Source organism: Dendropsophus ebraccatus, chromosome 6, assembly GCF_027789765.1.
Source record: "Dendropsophus ebraccatus isolate aDenEbr1 chromosome 6, aDenEbr1.pat, whole genome shotgun sequence".
NCBI lineage: Eukaryota > Metazoa > Chordata > Amphibia > Anura > Hylidae > Dendropsophus > Dendropsophus ebraccatus.
In genome coordinates this window covers 128,271,378-128,293,239 of record NC_091459.1, presented here as the reverse complement: position 1 = coordinate 128,293,239, position 21,862 = coordinate 128,271,378, and positions in this window count along the sequence as shown.

Sequence of the window (21,862 nt, the reverse complement as noted above, 5' to 3'; positions counted from 1 at the left end):
CTCTAGTCTACAATTGACTCCGTTACTTGAATCGAGCACTCGATCATGGGCGGATACTGACTGTGCAAAAACATATAAGGCACATATAAGAATATGCAAATCTATAGAGCACATTTGCACTGCTATACAAAGAGATTCTATACAGCTAGAGAAAGAGCAGCAGCGGACTTATGGTGCGTTTACACAGACAGATTTATCTGACAGATCTTTGAAGCCAAAGCCAGGAACAGACTATAAACAGAGATCAGGTCATTAAGGAAAGACTAATATTTCTCCTCTTTTCAAATCCATTACTGGCTTTGGCTTAAAAAATCTGTCAGATAAATCTGTCTGTGTAAACACACCATTAGTGATCACTGTGACTCCTACCAATAGAAAGTTTTTCTAAAATAAAGTAACATATTAAAATGAACTTTTATCCAATTTCTGACGTGTCATAAGTTGTGATAGGTGGTGGCCCAGCTGTGGAGACTAGAGATGAGCGAACCGGCCGAGGTTCGGGTTCATATGAACCTGAATTATGGGCTCCAGATTCCCGCTGTCTGCCCGCTCCGTGGGGAGGGTGGATACAGCCTAAGGACCGCCCCGGAAACTGGGAGACAGCCAATGGCATAGGCTGTATCCCAGTTTTCCAGGCGGTGCTTAGGCTGTATCCACCCTCTCCCCGGAGCCTGCAGACAGCGGGAATCTGAAGCCGATAGTTCAGGTTCATACGAACCCCAACCTCGCCGCTTCGCTCATCTCTAGTGGAGACCCCCACAATCATAACAGAAGCATTTTGAGGGTTTTTGCCCATATTACAGCCTTATCAATTACACAATTGTTGCTGCATTGAAAACACATGTAAACACATCAAAAAATGGCATGTGTGTATTTTATTTTTCTATCAATAGTTTATCTGTACACCAACAAAAAGAAATTGTCATATAGCAGTATTTGTAGTGTTTATGGTGATGTCTGGATTTAGCCACTAGGTGTCAGTATCACACTGCACATGGATTGTAGTATCTTCATTTCTCTACATTTATGTCACTGATATTATTATGAAGAATTGTTGTAACAATGGAAACAATGTTCCTTCATTGTGCAAATATTAAAATAATTTTTGGACACTTCTTTTAATTTTAACCCTTTAAGGTCCGAGACAATTTTCGCTTTTGCGCTTCCGTATTGTTCCTCCTCGTGTTTAAAAAGCCATAGCGCTTGCATTTTTTTCACCTACAGACCCACATGAGCCCTTGTTTTTTTGTGCCACTAATTGTACTTTGAAATTACAGATTGGTTAACTTGAAAATCAAACACATTTTTTTTTGTGTGTGTGTGTGTGTGTGTGTGTCTACGCTGTTCGCCCTATGGTAAAACTGACATGTTATCCATGTTCCTCTAGTCTGTACAATTACAATGATAGGAAACTTTTATTTTATTTGATGGCTTTTTTAAAAAGTAAACCTTTTTTTTTAAAAAACTAAATGTTCCTTAAAATTGCTCTTTTCCCATACTTATAACGCTTTAATTTTTTGGTCTATGAGGCTGTTTGAGATGTAATTATTTTGTGCCATGATCTGTTCTTTATATCGTTAGTATGCTTGTGTATATGCAACTTTTATTCACTTTTTATTACAATTTTTCTGGATTTGATGCAACCAAAAATGTACAATTTTGCACTTTGGCTTTTTTTCTGCACTTACGCCATTCACCTTGCGAGATCAGGAAAATAATAATTTAATAGTTCGGGCGATTTGGCTATAGCAAATATTTTTTTTTTATGTTTTTATTTTCATTTATAAAAGGTGGTGATACAAACTTTTATTAGGGGAGGTTTTTTTATTTTTTATACTTACATTAAATAGAAGTCCCACTGGAGGACTTCTAATACAACTACACTATACACAGTATACATTATACAGCACTGATCACTTAGATCAGTGCTGTATTACTCTGGGCTGCTGCAGCCCAGATCTATGGAATACTGAGCCGGGATCAGCGACATTGCGACGTTGAGGTCCAGTCAGGTAAGAAAAAGGGATCTCCCCTCCGTGATTGCATTTATTCCACCACAGAGGGGCTATAGAAAAGTTAAATGCAGGTCAGTTATGACAGCTGCATTTAACTATTTTAATTAGCGCACAAGGCAATCGACCCTTCTCTGAATCCCCATAGTGGACACATTATGTATGGATATGTCATGTGTCCTTAAGTGATTAAAAATCCTAAAAATGAGTTAGTGCAGTGGGTTTTTAAACAAGCTATTAGTTACCACCAGGTACCAACTGTTTACCCAAAACGATATATATTGCCGTAACTGGATAAAAAAAAGAAAACCTGCTAATTTATTGCCACCTTGGTCCTCAGGCTGTGTGTGGTATTGCAAATTCGAGTCTTACTGTCTTACTGTCTGGTAATATGAAAAGAAGAAGAACAATTTTTTAGCTGTTTTAAGTTTATGCTCCCTGGGAAAGCAGGGAAGCAGCTTTACAGGCACTGGCGGAACTACCGCCGTAGCAGCCGTAGCGGCTGCTACGGGGCCCCGCCGCATCAGGGGCCCGTGACGCGGGCCCCTGGAGCTGACATATCCTGCAGCACCCGGCGGCTGAGCATGCCTCCCGGGTGCTGTAGCCGGGGGCCGGTCCCGTGCTCCTCCCGACCCGGAGACTCCTTTCCCCAACCATAGGGAAAAGGAGTCACTGGGCCAGGAGGAGCACGGGACCGGTCCACAGCACTCCTGTCACCCCCTGTCTGATACGCGGCTGCCGTCTGATGCCGCGTCCTAGCCCCGGCAGCGCGCGTATCATAGAGTTCTGTGTGGGCTTGTGCTGCGGCCCCGACTTCCGGCACAGAGACGTGTGCCGGAAGTCGCGGCTACAGGCCCACACAGAACTCTATGATACGCGCGCTGCCGGGGCTAGGACGCGGCATCAGACGGCAGCCGCGCATCAGACGGTGGGTGACAGGAAGAAGGCTCGACGGGGGAGCGTGTTGTTAGGTGAGTTTTTTTCTTTTTTTTAAACTTGCTTTTCTCGGGGGGGGGGGGAGAAGGGGGCATCTATAAGGGGGGGGGGGAGAAGGGGGCATCTATAAGGGGGGGGGGGGAGAAGGGGGCATCTATAAGGGGGGGGGGGAGAAGGGGGCATCTATAAGGGGGGGGGAGAAGGGGGCATCTATGGGGGGGGGGAGAAGGGGGCATCTATGGGGGGGGGGGAGAAGGGGGCATCTATAAGGGGGGGGGGAGAAGGGGGCATCTATAAGGGGGGGGGGGAGAAGGGGGCATCTATAAGGGGGGGGGGAGAAGGGGGCATCTATAAGGGGGGGGGGAGAAGGGGGCATCTATAAGGGGGGGGGGGAGAAGGGGGCATCTATAAGGGGGGGGGGGAGAAGGGGGGATCTATAAGGTGGGGGAGAAGGGGCATCTATAAGGGGGGGGGAGAAGGGGGCATCTATAAGGGGGGGGGGAGAAGGGGGCATCTATAAGGGGGGGGGAGAAGGGGGCATCTATAAGGGGGGGGGAGAAGGGGGCATCTATGGGGGGGGGGAGAAGGGGGCATCTATAAGGGGGGGGGGGAGAAGGGGGCATCTATAAGGAAGGGGGGAGGAGAGAAGGGGGCATCTATAAGGAAGGGGGGAGGGGAGAAGAGAAGGGGGCATCTATAAGGAAGGGGGGGGGAGAAGAGGAGGGGGCATCTATAAGGAAGGGGGAGGGGAGAAGAGAAGGGGGCATCTATAAGGGGGGGGGAGAAGGGGGCATCTATAAGGTGGGGGAGAAGGGGGCATCTATAAGGAAGGGGGCATCTATAAGGAAGGGGGGAGGAGAGAAGGGGGCATCTATAAGGAAGGGGGGGAGAAGAGGAGGGGGCATCTATAAGGAAGGGGGGAGGGGAGAAGAGAAGGGGGCATGGGCATCTATAAGGAAGGAGGGGGCATCTATAAGGAAGGGGGGAGAAGAGAAGGGGGCATCTATAAGGGGGGGGGGGGAGAAGGGGGCATCTATAAGGAAGGGGGGGGGAGAAGAGGAGGGGGCATCTATAAGGAAGGGGGGAGGGGAGAAGAGAAGGGGGCATCTATAAGGGGGGGAGAAGGGGGCATCTATAAGGGGGGGGGAAAGGGGGCATCTATAAGGAAGGGGGGAGAAGGGGGCATCTATAAGGAAGGGGGGAGAAGGGGGCATCTATAAGGAAGGGGGGAGGAGAGAAGGGGGCATCTATAAGGAAGGGGGGAGGAGAGAAGGGGGCATCTACAAGGAAGGGGGGGGGGAGAAGAGGAGGGGGCATCTATAAGGAAGGGGGGAGGGGAGAAGAGAAGGGGGCATGGGCATCTATAAGGAAGGGGGGGAGAAGAGGAGGGGGCATCTATAAGGAAGGGGGGAGAAGAGGAGGGGGCATCTATAAGGAAGGGGGGAGAAGAGAAGGGGGCATCTATAAGGGGGGGGGAGAAGGGGGCATCTATAAGGAAGGGGGGGAGAAGAGGAGGGGGCATCTATAAGGAAGGGGGGAGGGGAGAAGAGAAGGGGGCATGGGCATCTATAAGGAAGGGGGAGGAGAGAAGGGGGCATCTATAAGGAAGGGGGGGGAGAAGAGGAGGGGGCATCTATAAGGAAGGGGGGGAGAAGAGGAGGGGGCATCTATAAGGAAGGGGGGAGAAGAGGAGGGGGCATCTATAAGGAAGGGGGGAGAAGAGGAGGGGGCATCTATAAGGAAGGGGGGAGAAGAGAAGGGGGCATCTATAAGGAAGGGGGGGAGAGGAGAAGGGGGCATCTATAAGGAAGGGGGGAGAGGGGGCATCTATAAGGAAGGGGGGGAGAGGGGGGCATCTATAAGGAAGGGGGGGAGAGGGGGGCATCTAAAAGGGAGGGGGGAGAGAGACCATCTATAAGGAAGGGGGGGAGGGGGACATCTGTAAGGAAGGGGGGGGGGGGAGGGGGGCATCTATAAGGAAGGGGGGGAAAGGGCCATCTATAAGGGGGGGATACCATAGGGGGAGAGCAGGCCATCTATAAGGGGAGAACATAGGGGGAGAGGGGGAGAGGGGGACAACATAGGGGGAGAGGGGGATATAAACGTACAACATTAGGGGAGAGGGGAACATCTATAAGAGGACAATAAAGGGGGAAAGGGGGCCATCTATAAGGGGACAATATAAGGGAAGAGGGGGCCATCTATAGGGGGGGCAACATAGGGGACCATCTATAAGGAGACAACATGGGGGGCATCTATAAGGGGGACAGCGGAGGGGGGCAACATAAGGAAGCTATCTATAAGGAGGGGCGACAGAGAGGAGGGCCATATACTAAAATGGGATCACATAGAGTCAGCCTACCCACTAAATGTGGGTGTAAAGGGGCCAATACAGATGTGCAGTTGTTAGAGATGAGGATGGTGACAGAGTGTGGAGCCTAATATGTCTGTCTGGCAGATTCTGTGGATTCGTGGCCCGGAGAAGTTCTCATAACGGCCCAGGACAGATGGAAAAGAAAATGAAAAGGGAAGAACTCCGATCAGAGAAGACGTCTCCTGTAAGTCACCTGATGTAACTGTACTGTAATTTATATGGTGTACAGGACCTGTGTAGAGCTGAGTGTGTTGATGGCATAGTGGTCGATCGAGAGGGGGGGGGGCCGGGGGCCCCAATCAAAAGTTTGCTATGGGGCCCAGCCATTTCTAGTTACGCCCCTGTTTACAGGGAATGGTATTATCGGCAATTAATAATTGCCGTCAATAATGCCGATCCCTGTAATAGTTAATATTTAATTAATAAAACAAATTTTTGTTCTAATAAAGCTATTTTCGTCGTTAAATAGCTTAATTAAAACGATTCAATACTTTTGCAATTAAATATACTTTTAATAAAAAAAAATGTGTGTATATATATATATATATATATATATATATATATATATATATATATATATTTTGTTTTTTTTTTTACACTATATTTAATGGAAAAAGCATGAATTTACTATACCAAAAATTTTAATCAAAAGCAGATAGAGAAATAATACATGTAAACTAATATCGATAATGCAAAACAAATGCATTAAAAAAAAAAACAATGATTACATAAAAATTAATAGCAATAATGCAGAATAAATGGATTAGACAATGATTATATATATGTGTGCAAACTGAGCAAGAAACACCCCTTAACCGCTTAAGGACAGAGCCAATTTTAATTTTTGCTTTTTCGTTTTCTCCTCCTTGTGCTTAAAAGGCCATAGCACTTCCATTTTTATACCTAGAAACCCACATGAGCCCTTTATTTTTTGCGACACTAATTGTACTTTGCAATGACAGGCTGAACTTTTTAATAAATTACACTGGAAAACCAGGAAAAAAAAAATAAATGTGTGGTGGAATTGAAAGAAAAAAAACATGCATTTTGTTTATTTGGGGGAAATGTGTTTTTACGCCACTCGCCCTGGGGTAAAACTGACTTGTTATGCATGTTCCTCAAGTCGTTACGATTAAACGATATATAACATGTATAACTTTTATATTACGAGATGGCCTGTAAAAAATTCAAACCATTGTTAACAAATACAGTATATGTTCCTTAAAATCGCTCCATTCCCAGGCTTATAGCTCTTATATCCTTTGGTCTATGGGGCTGTGTCAGGTGTCATTTTTTGCACCATGATGTGATCTTTCTATCGCTACCTTGATTGCGCATATACGACTTTTTTATCGCTTTTTATTACAATTTTTCTGGATTTGATGCGACCAAAAATGCGCAATTTTGCACTTTGGGATTTTTTAGCGCTGACGCCGTTTACCGTGCGAGATCAGGAATGTGATTAATTAATAGTTTTGGCAATACCAAACATGTTTATTTATTTATTTATTTTTATTTATAACCTGGGAAAAGGGGTTTTATTAGGGGAGGGGGCTTTTTATTGACAACACCTTTTTTTAAAACACTTAGTGAAGGTCTATGCAGGATGCACTACAAATTCCAGCAATACAGTACAGTACACACTAGTTTAGGGGGTGCTTGACAGTGCTATCTGGTATGGGCAACAACTGTACACACTTTCTGTCACCCCAATACAATGAGCAGTAAAGTAAGTTCTATGCGAGATGCACTACAACTCCCAGCTATACAGTTCAGTACACCAGGACCACCAGCCCCAAAATCGAAAAGGAGTACACTGAGCACTTCTTAGGGGTGTGTATTCAACACCTAATGTCCCTTTTCTGCCAGCAGCCGATCACCACAGTGTGCTGGTTAAATCGCGGTAGCAGCACTGCAAGTCCCAGCCAGCAGTCTGTAGTAATAGTATTAATAAAAGCTTTTAAACCCTGAAAAGGTCTGTTTGTTTGTATTGCTAGTATATACCCTGCCTACTGGAACGCTAAATCCTAAACTGACACTCTCCCTGACCAGCAGCAGCTCTGTCCCTGATCTCTCACAGCATGCGTCTGAAGGGAACACTGCCGGCGCCGAATTTTATATGGCAGGGTCATCTGATCTGGCCAACCAATCGCTGCTATCTACATGTATGGGTCCTACGTCATCGCAGGATGTACCAAAGAGTGTCCTGCATGTTTATTGGCTGAGAAATAGCGCCCAAACTTACAGGAAACGCATGATGAGATTTTCTCGAACATCACGAGATGCTCATCCGAGTAACGAGTATTATCGACTACCCTAATACTTGATCGAGTACCAAGCTCGGGCAAGAACGTTCGCTCATCTCTGGTTACTATCATAAAATAGCTTAGGGGCTTAGGCTGCCTTGATTGCACCATTTCACAGTCTCTTTACATGTCCTTTCATTGCCAGATATGCAGGTTTGTAGCTTCTCTGACAATTTAGTTAATAATCAAATGGACAAGAACTGAATGTTGATAATGGGAGGGGATATCAGGTGAAGGATATGATTATACAGTCAGGGGTGTGTGGATGGTTTATATAGAGGGTTGTTGTACGTCTAATACAGACCATCTGACTGTATAATAATACCAATAATCTGATATTCATCCCCTGATTATTAACAAAATTATCAAAGAATCTATAAATTACATCTCTCAGGAATGGAAGGATGTATCAAGAAACTATAAAACGATGTGTGATTAGGATACCCCAAGCTCTTTAATGATAGTAACATCTAATTTTGTGAGTTAAAGGTGAAGCCAGGTGGATTATAAAATCCTGCAGTAGGCGGTGGGGAAACTGATTGTAAGTATTTACTTACCTGCTCAACACCCGCTGGGCTCCGGATCGCTGGAGCTAAAACATCACAACCTGGCTGATAGACTGGCCGCACAGCCAATCGGTGATTGGGGCGGGACCACAGTCTATCAGCCGGGATAGGCCTTTTCCCCAAGTCGTGACATTATCACTACTTGAGGCAAAATGACTTCCGGCGAAGGTCCCGCGGTCGGTCACGCCACTGTACGTGAGCATGGGAAGAAGTAAGTTAGTATTTGTAATAAATTTCCCCAAGTACTTGAGGAAATATTCATTTACAACACTGGCACAGCTACTTTCTTGCAAAAACAGCTCTAACTCCCGTCCTTAGGTGATGTGTGGTATTACAATTCTGCTCCCTTCACTTCAATAGACCTGAGAAGCAAAACCATATCCAGCCACACCCATGTTGTTTCTGGGGGGAAAAAAAAACTGCCATGTTTTTCTAAGCCTGGACAATCCTTTTAAGCCTCTCTGTAAGTTCTGAAATGTTACTATCACTGTAAGTCCAGAGGTGTACAAATAACTATGTTATATAGGTGTGTAGTCGCCGTCTCTGGCTCTGTCTCTCAGACATCAAACATTTTTTTTTAATGTCACCATAAAATGTCACCATAAAATGTCAGATTTAAGAAAACAACCGTGCCTTTAAACAGTATAAGATGTATGAGACGAACATAAGGAACAAAATCCATGACCAACAGCAATGTCCCAGTGTGTCTAGTTCTCACTAAATTTAAGCTTCATTGTCAATGACATTTGACATGCCTGCATGAAGCTCAAAATCTTGATGTGCAAAAAACAATATTACAATGACAAGAACTTTCACCCAGTGACTGACAATCAGTAACGATCAGTGACAATCAGTGGGTTCTTACACAAGTGATGAATGTTCTGCTGTCTACTACTGGAATGTGGAATCAAGGAGGATAACCCAGTACTAGATGACTTAAATACCTATGTAAAATCCTATAAAAACACAAGACCTCAAAAAAGGTTAAAGTGTAAATCTACAAAGAAGTTATAATATTATGTTTATTAAAATAATGGAAACAAATTCCGTAGAACTTTACAATTCTGAGGGTACATAGACAACCGGGCATTACCAAATTATATACTAATTACACAACCAAGAGGAGGGAGGGTCCCGCTAGAAAAACCTTACAGTCTATGAGAAATAGGGGGTGAGACAAAAGGCAGAAAGCACTTTTTTTTTGTATAGGGGTCCGAGCATTGTATATAAATAGGGTCAAGCACATAGAGGTGCATGAGCATCCACCGGCCAATTTTCGTGCAGATACGAAGTATAGAGGACGCTGCTGACTGAAAAGTTAGAGGGGGTATAGAAAATATTAAGGGAATATTGTCAGTCTATAGGGAGGAGTCATAAAACTTTGGGTGTTGGGTATGAGTTTAATTTTTAGGGGGAATCAAATTCCAGAGAACTGGTGCAGCATGAGCAAAGTTTTGAGATGCAACACAGAAGACGGAAATGAAATGTTTCAATTGTGTAAGATGCTGGTATTAGATGATCAAAAGAACATGTGGAGACTGTGTGGGATAGAGGACAGAAATTATGGGTGAGTTTTGTAAATGTGGGTGAAGATTTTGTACTGTATTCTATATTTAATGAGTAACCGATGCAGTGATTGGTACTGGGGGGGCATCAGTGTAGAAACTGCCACAGGGTGGAGACACAGGTGAAGCAACTGGCACATATGAAGGCACCAGTTTAGTGACAGGCACAGGGTGGAGGCACTGATGTAGTGACTGGCACAGGAGGAGGTATTGGTGTTGTTACTTGTGGTGTCGTCTTATGGTGGTCAACTGGTCACTGGTTAGGTGGTAACGAGTGACGCTGCTATGGAGATATAGCTCAGCCAGATGGTAAAGTGTCGTGATGCCAGTGCAAGGTGGGCACACAGGTATGGAGGCACACCTTTTAGTTTAGAGTTGTGAGCTATACCCTTTCCCCTGTGATCGGTGATCTGCTGGGCTGTGAGGGGGTCCCTTAGGTACATATCACGATGATCTAGAGTGGAGTTGTGACCCACCCGGACTATCGGTATCGCCACCCACAGAAAGAGGAGATGACCCAAGGATGTGGTCTCTACTGTGTAGGTGCTTGAGCAATAACCACTGAGTCCAGTTAATATAAATAATTCTTCTTTACTATAAGAGTACTTTGTTCAATAGCTGATAGCGGACTGTAGACTTGTAGTGGTAGTAGTAGCAGTAGAGCTGAGAGTAGTTAAAAGGAGTTTGTACTGAGAGTCCAGAACAGTGGAGAGGATTTTTTACTGCAAGTTCATAGTAGTGGGGAGGAGTGTGTCGTGAGAGTCCCAACCCAGGGTAGAAGTGTACTCTGCCAGAACTTTAGAAGAAGAAGAAGTAGAATACTGAAGACTTGAAAGTAGACTTTTACTTGTGCCTGTGTTTCAACCTTTGTAGCTATACCTGTGTTTCAACCTTTGTAGCTGTACCACCTTTTGCCCTCCAGTGTCGGGTGACACAAGCCTCAGACCTTGTTACCTGGGTTGAGCAAAGTGGCAAAGATTTCCTGGTTACATCCGCGCTGCAAGATAGAGTACGTAGGCTTCTAGCAACTTTGCTCTATCTGGATCAGTTCCTCTGTTATAGGATACCATCCTGCACCTTTAGACTTGTACACGGCATGGGTTCTCTGAATTTTCCTCTCCCTTGAGTGGTTTAACACTGCATAGTGTGTGGAAGTGCTGCTTTCAAGAAACTGGTGTCTGGGTCTCCCTTGTGCATCTGCTCTACACACTGCTTCATCAAGAGTGGTCTTAAGTGTATTATGGTAATCTTTGATGGCCAGAATGGGACAGGAGAGGAAAAAGATTGGGGACAGTCAAAACTGCAGAGTATCTATAAGTGGGAAAGATTATTGGCAGAGACAGTTGGAGACAGAGCCGAATTGGAATAAAAACAGGTCCAGTGAGTGGCAGAGAGAAGGAAGTTAAAGTAAAGAAGCAGATGGAGAGATTGGGCTGTAAATGGGAATGCAATTACTTATGATGAGTGTAGAAACATCCGGAGATAGGAAGTGAGAGAGCCAGGTAGAAAAGTGGTCAAGAAACTGGTGAGGTGAGCTATGAGGAGCATAGATAACAGCCTCACTCAGAGGCAAAATGGCCAAAAGAGTGTGATTGTGTGGACAGCAAAATAAAGTGAGGGTTGACCTGGAAGGTGCATTGCAAGGAGAAAACCACACCAAATCCTCCACTATGTTTGTTTTCAGGTCTGGTTGAATATGAGAGGTGAAGCCCACCATATGTTAAAACATCAGGGGAGGCAGTGTCAGATGATTGTAACTACGTTTCATTAATAGATAGCACATTTGGTGATGAAAAAGTCATGGATGTCTAAGTTTGATAAACACAGACCGAGAATTCAGGAAAGCACAATTAAAGAATGTAGAAACTCTACTGCTACTACTACCACTACAAGTCTACAGTCCGCTATCAGCTATTGAACAAAGTACTCTTATAGTAAAGAAGAATTATTTATACTAACTGGACTCAGTGGTTATTGTGTATATTGGGAATGTACTACAAGATCCTCATGTGTCAAGGATTCCAATCTGTCTGGGACTACTTTATAGTTTGTAGAGGTATTCCAATCACCTAAACTTTTTTAGGTGATGCAAAAGAAGAAGAAAAAAATTCAGATGCTTCAGCTCTTTTCCTAGGTTCCTGAACACTGTTCCAGCTCTTAGAGGGCTGGAACAGCCTCAGGTGGGTTCTTTGGAAGCACCATCTATCCACTGATAATCAATGGAGCGGGCGGCCTGATGATACTGTGGGGGCAGGGCAGTGCCCGAACAGTGCCCCCGGCAGAAGATTACACCAACTAACAGCGCGGGAACAATGCCGAGGAGGAAGGTAAGAACTATACCTTTCTCCTCAGCGTCCCAGACGCTACAGGGAACTATCAGCAGGTTAGATTTGTCTAACCTACTGATAATTCCCCTGTAACTCACTCTCTCCCACTGAACTTACACACATCTCCAGGGCTTGGATTGTCCCTGGAGCAAACCTGTATGTAGCCTTAGTAGGAGTTAAAGTGCTGCCAAGCCAATTCTGTTCAGTACCAAACCAGGAAGTAAGCGGGGAAGCAGAGGTGCCAAGTTGAATTCTCGCAGATGTGACAACCCCTTTAATATATTAATATTCTATTAATACAATCTCGCACAGCTATATTTAATAGGGATAGAAAGATGGCAGAACTTTTCGAAAGCTAGAATCCCATGCGACAATGTATGCTTTGTTGTATCCTTTGACTCTGCCTGCAGAGAATAGATAAGATGTTCCCGTCTGTTAATCCCAATGATGATGATGTGCCCTGCACTGTACTGTTTATTCTAACAAACCTCCCTTGTTTAGTTAGGCTTACTGGAATCATACTGTATTAGACATATTTAATGTAAGACAACTAAGTCTAGAAAAGATGAGGTGTCTAAAAATAAAATCACCTTTAAGACAATTGGCGTTGTCGTTAGTGATGAGTACTTAAATGCTCGGGTGCTCGTTACTGGAAACGAATATCTCCCGATACTCAAGTGCTCATTTCGAGTAACAAACCCCATTGAAGTCAATGGGAGACTTGGAACATTTTTGCAGGAGACTCAAGTTCGGTAGAGGGAAGGTCGTGTGAAAACCTGTCAACCTCAGAAATTGATGGAAACACAACAGAAATGGACAGGAAACAGCAGGGGCAGCATGTATGCATGCCTCTGAGGCTGCCCAATGGCACCATTATGCCTTATTCTGTGCAACAGTCTGGTTAAAACAGAGGTAGGCATATGGACCACCCAAAAACTGACACCCAAAGCCTGACACAGCATGGCAGTGAGAACATAGGGAACCATTCAAACAGAGGTAGCATATCATGAACCACCCAAAAATTCAGCCTGACACAGCATGGCGGTGAGGACAGAGTGAACAAGGTAGAAGCGGTAGCCAGTGAGCCTTCCAAAAATTATACCAGACCTAGCATGGCAGTAAGCACATAGAGAACCATTAAAAGTGAGTGAGGAAGCAAGTGAGCCTCCCAAAAATTAGGCCACACACTGCATGGCATTGAGCACACAGAGAACCATTAAAAGTGAGTGAGGAAGCAAGTGAGCTTTCCAAAAATTATACCAGACACAGCATGGCAGTGAGCACACAGTGAACCATTAAAAGTGAGTGAGGAAGCAAGTGAGCCTCCCAAAAACTGGAGTGAGTCCCGGGTGCTGACAGCTAACTGGCTAGGCCAGCTGTCAGTCACCATCAAGGGTTCACCTGATTCCTCTCGACCAGGGGTAGTGAGGCCCCGGCCATGGCTAGACATAAAAAAAAAAACTAGTGTGACATCAGAGCATGGCAGTGAGGACACAGAGAACCATTAAAAGTGAGTGAGGAAGAAAGTGAGCCTCCCAAAAATTAGGCCAGACACAGTATGGCATTGATCACACAGAGAACCATTAAAAGTGAGTGAGGAAGCAAGTTAGCCTCCCAAAAATTAGGGCAGACACAGCATGGCAGTGAGGACACAGAGAACCATTAAAAGTGAGTGAGGAAACTAGTGAGCCTCCCAAAAAATTAGGCCAGACACTGCATGGCATTGAGCACACAGAGAACCATTAAAGTGAGTGAGGAAGAAAGTGAGCCTCCCAAAAATTAGGCCAGACACAGCATGGCATTGATCACACAGAGAACCATTAAAAGTGACTGAGGAAGCAAGTTAGCCTCCCAAAAATTACGGCAGACACAGCATGGCAGTGAGGACACAGAGAACCATTAAAAGTGAGTGAGCAAACTAGTGAGCCTCCCAAAAATTAGGCCAGACACAGCATGGCAGTGAGCACACAGTGAACCATTAAAAGTGAGTGAGGAAGCAAGTGAGCCTCCCAAAAACTGGAGAGAGTCCAGGGACTGGGATATTTAGTGGCCACGAACCCGGGTGCTGACAGCTAACTGGCTAGGCCAGTTGTCAGTCACCATCAAGGGTACACCTGATGCCTCTCGACCGGGGGTGTTGAGGCCCCGGCCACGGCTATACAAAAAAAACAAAACATCTGGCTGGTTAGCGGGGGCGCGATCGTCGGGCCCCCGGTAACCAGTCCCGATCCTCAGCAGACCTAGTGTGATGTCAGAGCAAGGCAGTGAGGACACAGAGAACCATAAGAAGTGAGTGAGGAAGCAATTGAGCCTCCCAATAATTAGGCCAGACCCTGCATGGCGGAAGAAGACTTGGCTGTTGGCAGAGAATTGAAGGAAGAGGAGGAGGAGGAGGAGGAGGAGAGGAGATACCAAGAATTTTCATGTTGAGCTGCTTTCCCCGGGTGGACAGTTGAATTCAGGTGAAATCCAGGCTTTGTTCTTTTTTGTAAACGTCAACCTGTCAGCACTGTCAATTGACAGGCGGGTGCGCTTATCAGTGATGATGGCACCAGCTGCACAGATGACCCGCTCTGACAACACGCTAGCAGCAGGGCAGGCCAGCACCTCCAAGGCGTAAAGCGCCAGTTCGGCCCACTTATCCAGCTTTGAAACTCAGTAGTTGTAGATAGCAGAGTGATCTGGAAGGATGTTGGTATGGTCAGCAAGGTACTCCCTCACCATCTTCCTGAAGGCTTCCCCCCTACTCTGTCTAGACTGGGGACGGTTGACATAGTCTTGCTGGGGTGCCATGAAACTGTCAAAGGCCTTGGAAAGTGTTCCCCTGCCCCTTGACAAGCTGCCTATTCCACCGCTCCTCTCCCCCACTCTTTGGCCCACAGAACTACATCCTCTGGCGCTAGTGGTGTCAGATGGGAAGTACATTTTCAGCTTCTGCACCAGGGCCTGTTGATATTGATTTACTCTCATACTGCGTTCCTCGGCAGGAATGAGAGTGGAAAAGTTCTGTTTGTACCAAGGGTCCAGGAGGGTGAACATCCAGTAATCTGTGTTGTAAAAAAAAAATTTAACCCGAGGGTCACAGGAGAGACAGCCAAACATAAAGTCAGCCATGTGCGCCAGGGTCCCAACATGCAAGAACTCCCTCTTCTCACTAGCCTCAATTTCCTCCTCCTCCTCTACCAAATCCTCTTCTTCAGGCCATACATGCTCAACAACTAAGGATTGAGCATGGGTACCCTCTTCAGTGGCGGCAGCAGTCTGCTCCTCTTCCTCCTCTTCTTCATTCCCCTCATCCTCTACTTCGTGGTGAGAAACTGACGTCAGGGACAGGGTGGTCTGGCTATCTAGCAGCGGCTGTTCTTCACCCGTCTCCTGAGACGAAGGCAAAGTGTCAGACTTCAGGCTGAGTAGGGAGGATTGAAGCAGACACAGCAGTGGGATGGTGAGGCTGATGATGGCGGCATAGCCGCTGACCATCTGTGTTGACTCCTCAAAGGGGCCCAGTACCTGACAGATAGCAGACATCCACTTCTCATTGTAGATTTGAGGTAGCTGACTGACCTGACTACCGCTTCGCACAGAGGTTGACATCTGGCATTCCACAATGGCTTGGCGTTGCTGGTAAACCCTGGTTACCATCTGGAAGGTGGAATTCCACCTCGTGGGCACGTCGCACAGCAGTCTGTGAGCCGGCAGTTGCAAGCGTCTTTGCACTGCCCTAGGGGTGGCAGCATCCGTGGTTGACTTGCGGAAATGCGCACAGATGCGCCGCACCTTGGTGAGCAAGTCAGCCAAATTGGGGTAGGTCTTAAGGAACCGCTGCACCACTAGGTTGAACACATGGGCCAGGCATGGTACATGTGTTAGGCTGCCGAGTTGCAGAGCCTCCACCAGGTTCCGCCAGTTGTCACACACAACCATGCCTGGTTTGAGGCTCTGTGGCGCGAGCCAAAAATCTGACTGCCCTGCAACAGCTCCTGGGCCGCGTGCCTCTTGTCGCCTAAGCTCAGCAGTTTCAACGCCGCCTGTTGGCGCTTACCCACCGCACTGCTGATGCTACGAAATGGAGGCAACATGCTCATGGAGGGAAATAGAGAGGAGGAGGAGGAAGAAGAGGAGGAGAAAAAGGTGTACAACTCATGAGAGACCGCAACCGAGGTAGGTCCCGCAATCCTTGGTGTGGGCAGCAAATGAGCTGAACCAGGGTCAGACTCTGTCCCAGCCTCCACCAAGTTGACCCAATGTGCAGTCAGGGAGATATAGTGTCCCTGCCCGCCAGCACTTGTCCACGTGTCCGTGATTAGGTGGACCTTGTCGCTGACCGCGTTGGTCAGGGCACGGATGATGTTATCCGACATGTGCTGGTGTAGGTCTGGGACATCACCCCGTGAAAAGTAGTGGCACTGTGGACAGAGTACCGAGGGACAGCCATGAGGTTCCTAAAAGCTTCTGTCTCTGCCAGCCCATAGGGCAGCATCTCCAAGCTCAGCAGTTTGCCTATGTGCACATTTAGGGCTTGTGCATGCGGGTGGTGTATTTGAGCTTCCGTTCAAAGGTCTGCTGCAGGGACAGTTGAACGCTGCACTTGGACACCTTGCTGGAGGGTGTGGAGCAGAGTGGAGGTGAAGCGGTGCGTGTAGGGCAGGAGGCCCTCGTGCCTGGGGCCTGGACGGGGGGACTGACAGAGCCAGTACGTGATACAGGGGAAGAAGCAGTGGTGCAACTTGAAGTAACAGAACGGCCTTGGTTCTACTGAGTGGGGTGTTTAGACCGGTAGTGGTGGCTCCCCTGCTGATCCTGGCGTGGCACACGTTGCACACTACAGTCCGTAGGTCATCCGCAGTTTCTCTAAAAAACCTCCATACTTGGGAACATCTAGCCCTGTCCACGGGAGTTTGACTCCGTAAAACAGTTGCTGATCTACTCGCTCTGCCCCTGCCTCTCCCTCTGCCCACCCCTCTTCCTCTTCCAACCGGTCCTGCGGGTGAACTTGCCTCCCCCTCAGAAGCACGGTCTTCACTAGGCTTATCCACCCAACTCGGGTCAGTCACCCGTCCTCTTCCTCTATTTCCTCACTCTCCTCCTCACTTTGAGTTACATCCATGACAACAACCTCACTGTCTGACAACCGGGTCTCATCGTCATCATCAGACACTTCTTCCAACTCCGCTTGCAAGTCCCTACTCTCATCACCCACTGACTGCGTGAGCTGCATAGTTTATGCAACGGGACAGATCGACTGCTCCAGTTGCTATGACTCAGGGAAGAGTCCAGAAAACAGTTCCTGGGAGCATGGTGGTGGATCTGAATCCCTTCTTTCCCTGGAGGGGCCAGGCTGTGGGGGAGGAGGCTGAGCTAATGGAGCAAGGGTTCCACTCCCTTGGGTAGCGTGGGTGGACTGCGTGGAAGACTGGGTGGTGGATAAGTTACTGGACACATTATCCGCTGTCCATGTGATCACCTGTTCACACTGCTGCGGTTTCAATTTCGGTCTACCATGAGACCCCGTAAGTTGGGCAAAGAAGCTAGGCACGGCCTCTGGCATAGGCATCCATTGGAACCCCACGTCCACACCTTCGTCCTTGACCCTTACCCCTGGGGTTCACCATTTTATGGACACTGCACAGTATGGAACTTGGATAGGCCTTGCGTATGAAATACAGAAATCAGGAAAAATACTTGTGGTCCCACTAGTTTTGGGGGGCTGTGCGATACAATCTGGTAGTGGCTGGACCTATACACACTCTGTGATACCCCCTTACAATGAGCAGTGAAGTTCTATGCAGGTGTACTACAAATATCAGCAGTGCAATGTAGTACCCACTAGTTTTGGGGGGCTGTGCGATACAATCTGGTAGTGGCTGGACCTATACACACTCAGTGATACCCCCTTCCAATGAGCAGTGAAGTTCTATGCAGGTGTACTACAAATCCCAGCAACACAATGTAGTACAGCAGCACCACCAGCCCCAAAATAAAAAAAAAAAGTACACTGAGCACTTCTTAGGGGTCTGTATGCAACACCTAATGTCCCCTTTCTGCCAGCAGCCGATCACCACAGTGTGCTGGTTAAATCGTGGTAGCAGCACTGCAAGTCCCAGCCAACCTGTAGTAATACTATTATAAAAAAGCTTTGAAGCCCTGAAAAGGGCTGTTTGTTTATATTGCTAGTATATACCCTGCCTACTGGAACGCTAAATCCTACACTGACACTCTCCCTGACCAGCAGCAGCTCTGTCCCTGATCTCTCTCAGCATACGTCTGAAGCGAGCACTGCCGGCTGCGCGTTTTATATGGCAGGGTCATCTGATCTGGCCAACCAATCGCTGCTATTAACATGTATGTGTCCCACGTGATCGCAGGATGTACCAAAGAGTCTCCTGCATGTTTATTGGCTGAGAAATAGCGCCCAAACTTACAGGAAACGGATGATGAGATTTTCTCGAGTATTTCGAGATGCTCATCCGAGTAACGAGTACCATCGAGTACCCTAATGCTCGATCAAGTACCAAGCTCGGACGAGCATGCTCACTCATCACTAGTTGTGAATAGTCTTCATTTCGTTTCATTAATAGGGAGTCTTTAGGATTACTGCTGTATGGGTGGGAAGGTTCCTGTATATTATAACAAAGGAATTGTAGGAGGCTTTATCTGCTTTTTTTTTCCAAACTCAGCACCTCTTTAGTGTAGGAGCCATATGTGGGTTTGCAGGTACCCTGATATGCAATGCCAGACACAATTTTTGGCAGAAACTTTTATTATAATCACAAAAACAGGTGACTTTTTGAGCGGCCTGATTATGCATATATGTACAGTAGGCATCACCAAAAAAAAGGGCATGCAGGCTGAGGGGTTGCTCTGTGGGGCTGAGAAACACCCTCAATGCTCCTAGGTACTGTAGCGAATTTGCATTTTTGCATCTCTAAATCAAACGTCTCCAAAAAACACAAAGATGAGGTACGCAGCTAAAGAGGGATATAGCTCCACTTTAAAGCTACTCTGTATCCACCAACCCACCCCACCAAACTGCTAATGCCATCCATTTGAGAGTAAATCCTTACCGGTCGTATCTTTTAAAATACACCTGGTGCCTTGAATAGCAAAAAATAATCTTTTAATCTGCAGCGCTGTGTCATACTGGTGTGGCCTAGAGTGTCTGTGCCCTAGGCCTGTGACGCCTCTCCTTTTTTCTTCCCCACCCTCTTCATCATTAGGAGCACCCCCAGAAAGGATTTCTTTTCATTGTTTGTCTAAACTGTGTCGCTATAGCCAAGGTGCAGCTTAGACAAGAGATGAATAGGAAAAATCCTTTCTGGGGGCGTTCCTAATGATGAGGAGGGTGGGGAGGAAGAAAAGGGAGGCATCGCAGACCTGGGACAAAGACACTCTGGGCCACACCAGTATGACACAGCGCTGCAGATTAAAAGATCAAGAAACCAGACATTTGGTCTCTTTTATTGCTGTTACTAAAGACAAAATAGCCTTAGTGATGGAGCAGTTTTCCAGTAAGTGAGACGCCTTGTGAATGAATGTATAGCATTTTATTTTATATAGAGAACAGGCAAAAATAAAAAACAATAGTAAAATAGATGAACAACGGCAACTCACCAATATAGAGCGGAATACGATGCTTTATTACAGGAAAAGAGCAGTGTACAAGCAGTGAGCTGGGTTCACACTATGTATATTTGAGGCTGTATTTGTGAGGCTGTATAGCAACCAAAACCAGGAGTGGATTGAAAACACAGAAAGGCTATGTTCACATAATGTTGTAATTGAGTGGATGGCCGTCATTTAATGGCAAATTTTTGCTGTTATTTTAAAACAACGGCTGTTATATTGAAATAATGGCAGTTATTTACCGTTATATGACGGCCATCCACTCAATTTCAACATTGTGTGAACAGAGCCTTTCTGTGTTTTCAATCCACTCCTGGTTTTGGTTGCTATGAGGACCTGACTTGAGGACCAAATACTGCCTGAAGTATACAGTGTGTGAACCCAGCAGAGTCTAGAAGGTGCGTTCCACAGATTAAAGCGACGGCGTTTCGCGCTTGCGCGCTTCAACTGGCTCACATAGTCTACGTCATACAGCTGGCGCAGCTTTATGCGTACGCTATAGCTGTTGTCATGGTTACCATATTAACTCCATATGTACCAACCAAAATGTGGATACGCCATACAAAGTAGTATAATACATATAATATAAACAGTTAAAACCATTACAAAAGAAATACAGAGATGAACAACAGACAACTATATAAAGATACTCATGTCATTTTTATCATTGAGTCCTAGAGCTCCTAAGGCCCCTGTTTTCATAATCCACCAGGACTCCCACTTCAGCAGCCACTGATGGCGGTCTCCTCCATCACTAGAAGGTTTCACAATTTCAAGACCTAGAAATTTAAGGACACCTTTATCACCATTATGTTCCTCAATTACGTGATTTATCAAGCGTGTGCAGCCTACTCCTGTCCGAATAGAATTACAGTGTTCTCTGAACCTAATAAACAATTTTCTAATGGTTTTACCTATATAGAAGCGACCGCAGGGGCACAGGATGGCATAGACCACAAAACTAGATCTACATGTGATCAGTTGTCTAACTTCCCATCCTGTGCCTCCTACGGTCACATTCCTTCCCTCCTCTATAATTACCTTTAGGGGCACTGTTTTCCAACCAATTTCTATGTCTTTTATTACTGTTGGTGTTCAGAGTAGCAAGTGAATCCCTAATTGTATGTGTACGTCTATATGAAAAGATAGGCTGTCTCATAGCGATTTCTTTGACATCTTCATCACTTTCTATTAGGTGCCAATGTTTTCTGATCGCGTTCTGGATTACCTGGTTCATTTCTGTATATCTAAAAGAAAACACAAATCTCCTATCTACCCTTCTTCTCTTTTTATATTTCACCACCTGTTCTCTTATTGCCTTACTATTTTTCGCTTCTCTTACAATACTGGGAGGGTAGCCTCTCCTTCTAACCTGATGGTTAAATCTTGGGCCTGTGTCAAAAAACCATCCTCAGTGCTATTCAAGCGACGAAGTCGCAAGAATAAAAAACAAATTAAGTAAATTGCAAGAATGTAGTATACCCACCTTCTCTGCTGACTTAACATTATTAATTGGCCATTTAAGAACCAATTTGATACAAAACAACATGCAAGACATTCTCTGCATCTATTCTCTTCTCTGGCTAGAAGATACTGTATGTATTCTTGAAGAGCAACCCCCTTCCGTTAACTTTTTCTTTTAAGACCCCCTTAAGGAAATGGTAACAGTTTGATATTTTTGTCCAAGGCAAGTACCGCCCGTTCCCTCCATAATGGTGCATTTACACAGACAGATTTATCTGACAGATTTTTTAAGCCAAAACAAGGAACAGACTATAAACAGGGAACAGGTCATAAAGGAAAGACTGAGATCTCTCCTCATTCCAAATCCATTCCTGGCTTTGGCTTCTGAAATCTGTCAGATAAATCTCTCTGTCTCAAATGATTAGTCAAAGTCCTTTTAGTTTTTTTTTTTTTACTGCCTATTAAATGGCTTAATGCCCAGATGTGGCCGTTTAAACAAAAACCTGTCCCTTTTTCCTTTGGTTCTAACAACCCTTTAAGAATGTGTTATCAGTTTAATCTATTTCCCAGTATTGCCCATTACCTCCGACAATCTCAGAGCATTATTAGCCGTAATCCTGGTACGTAGTATTGTTTATTTCAGCTCATCATGTGGCCCACTGCCCAGATTGCCCATGCTGTTCATACAA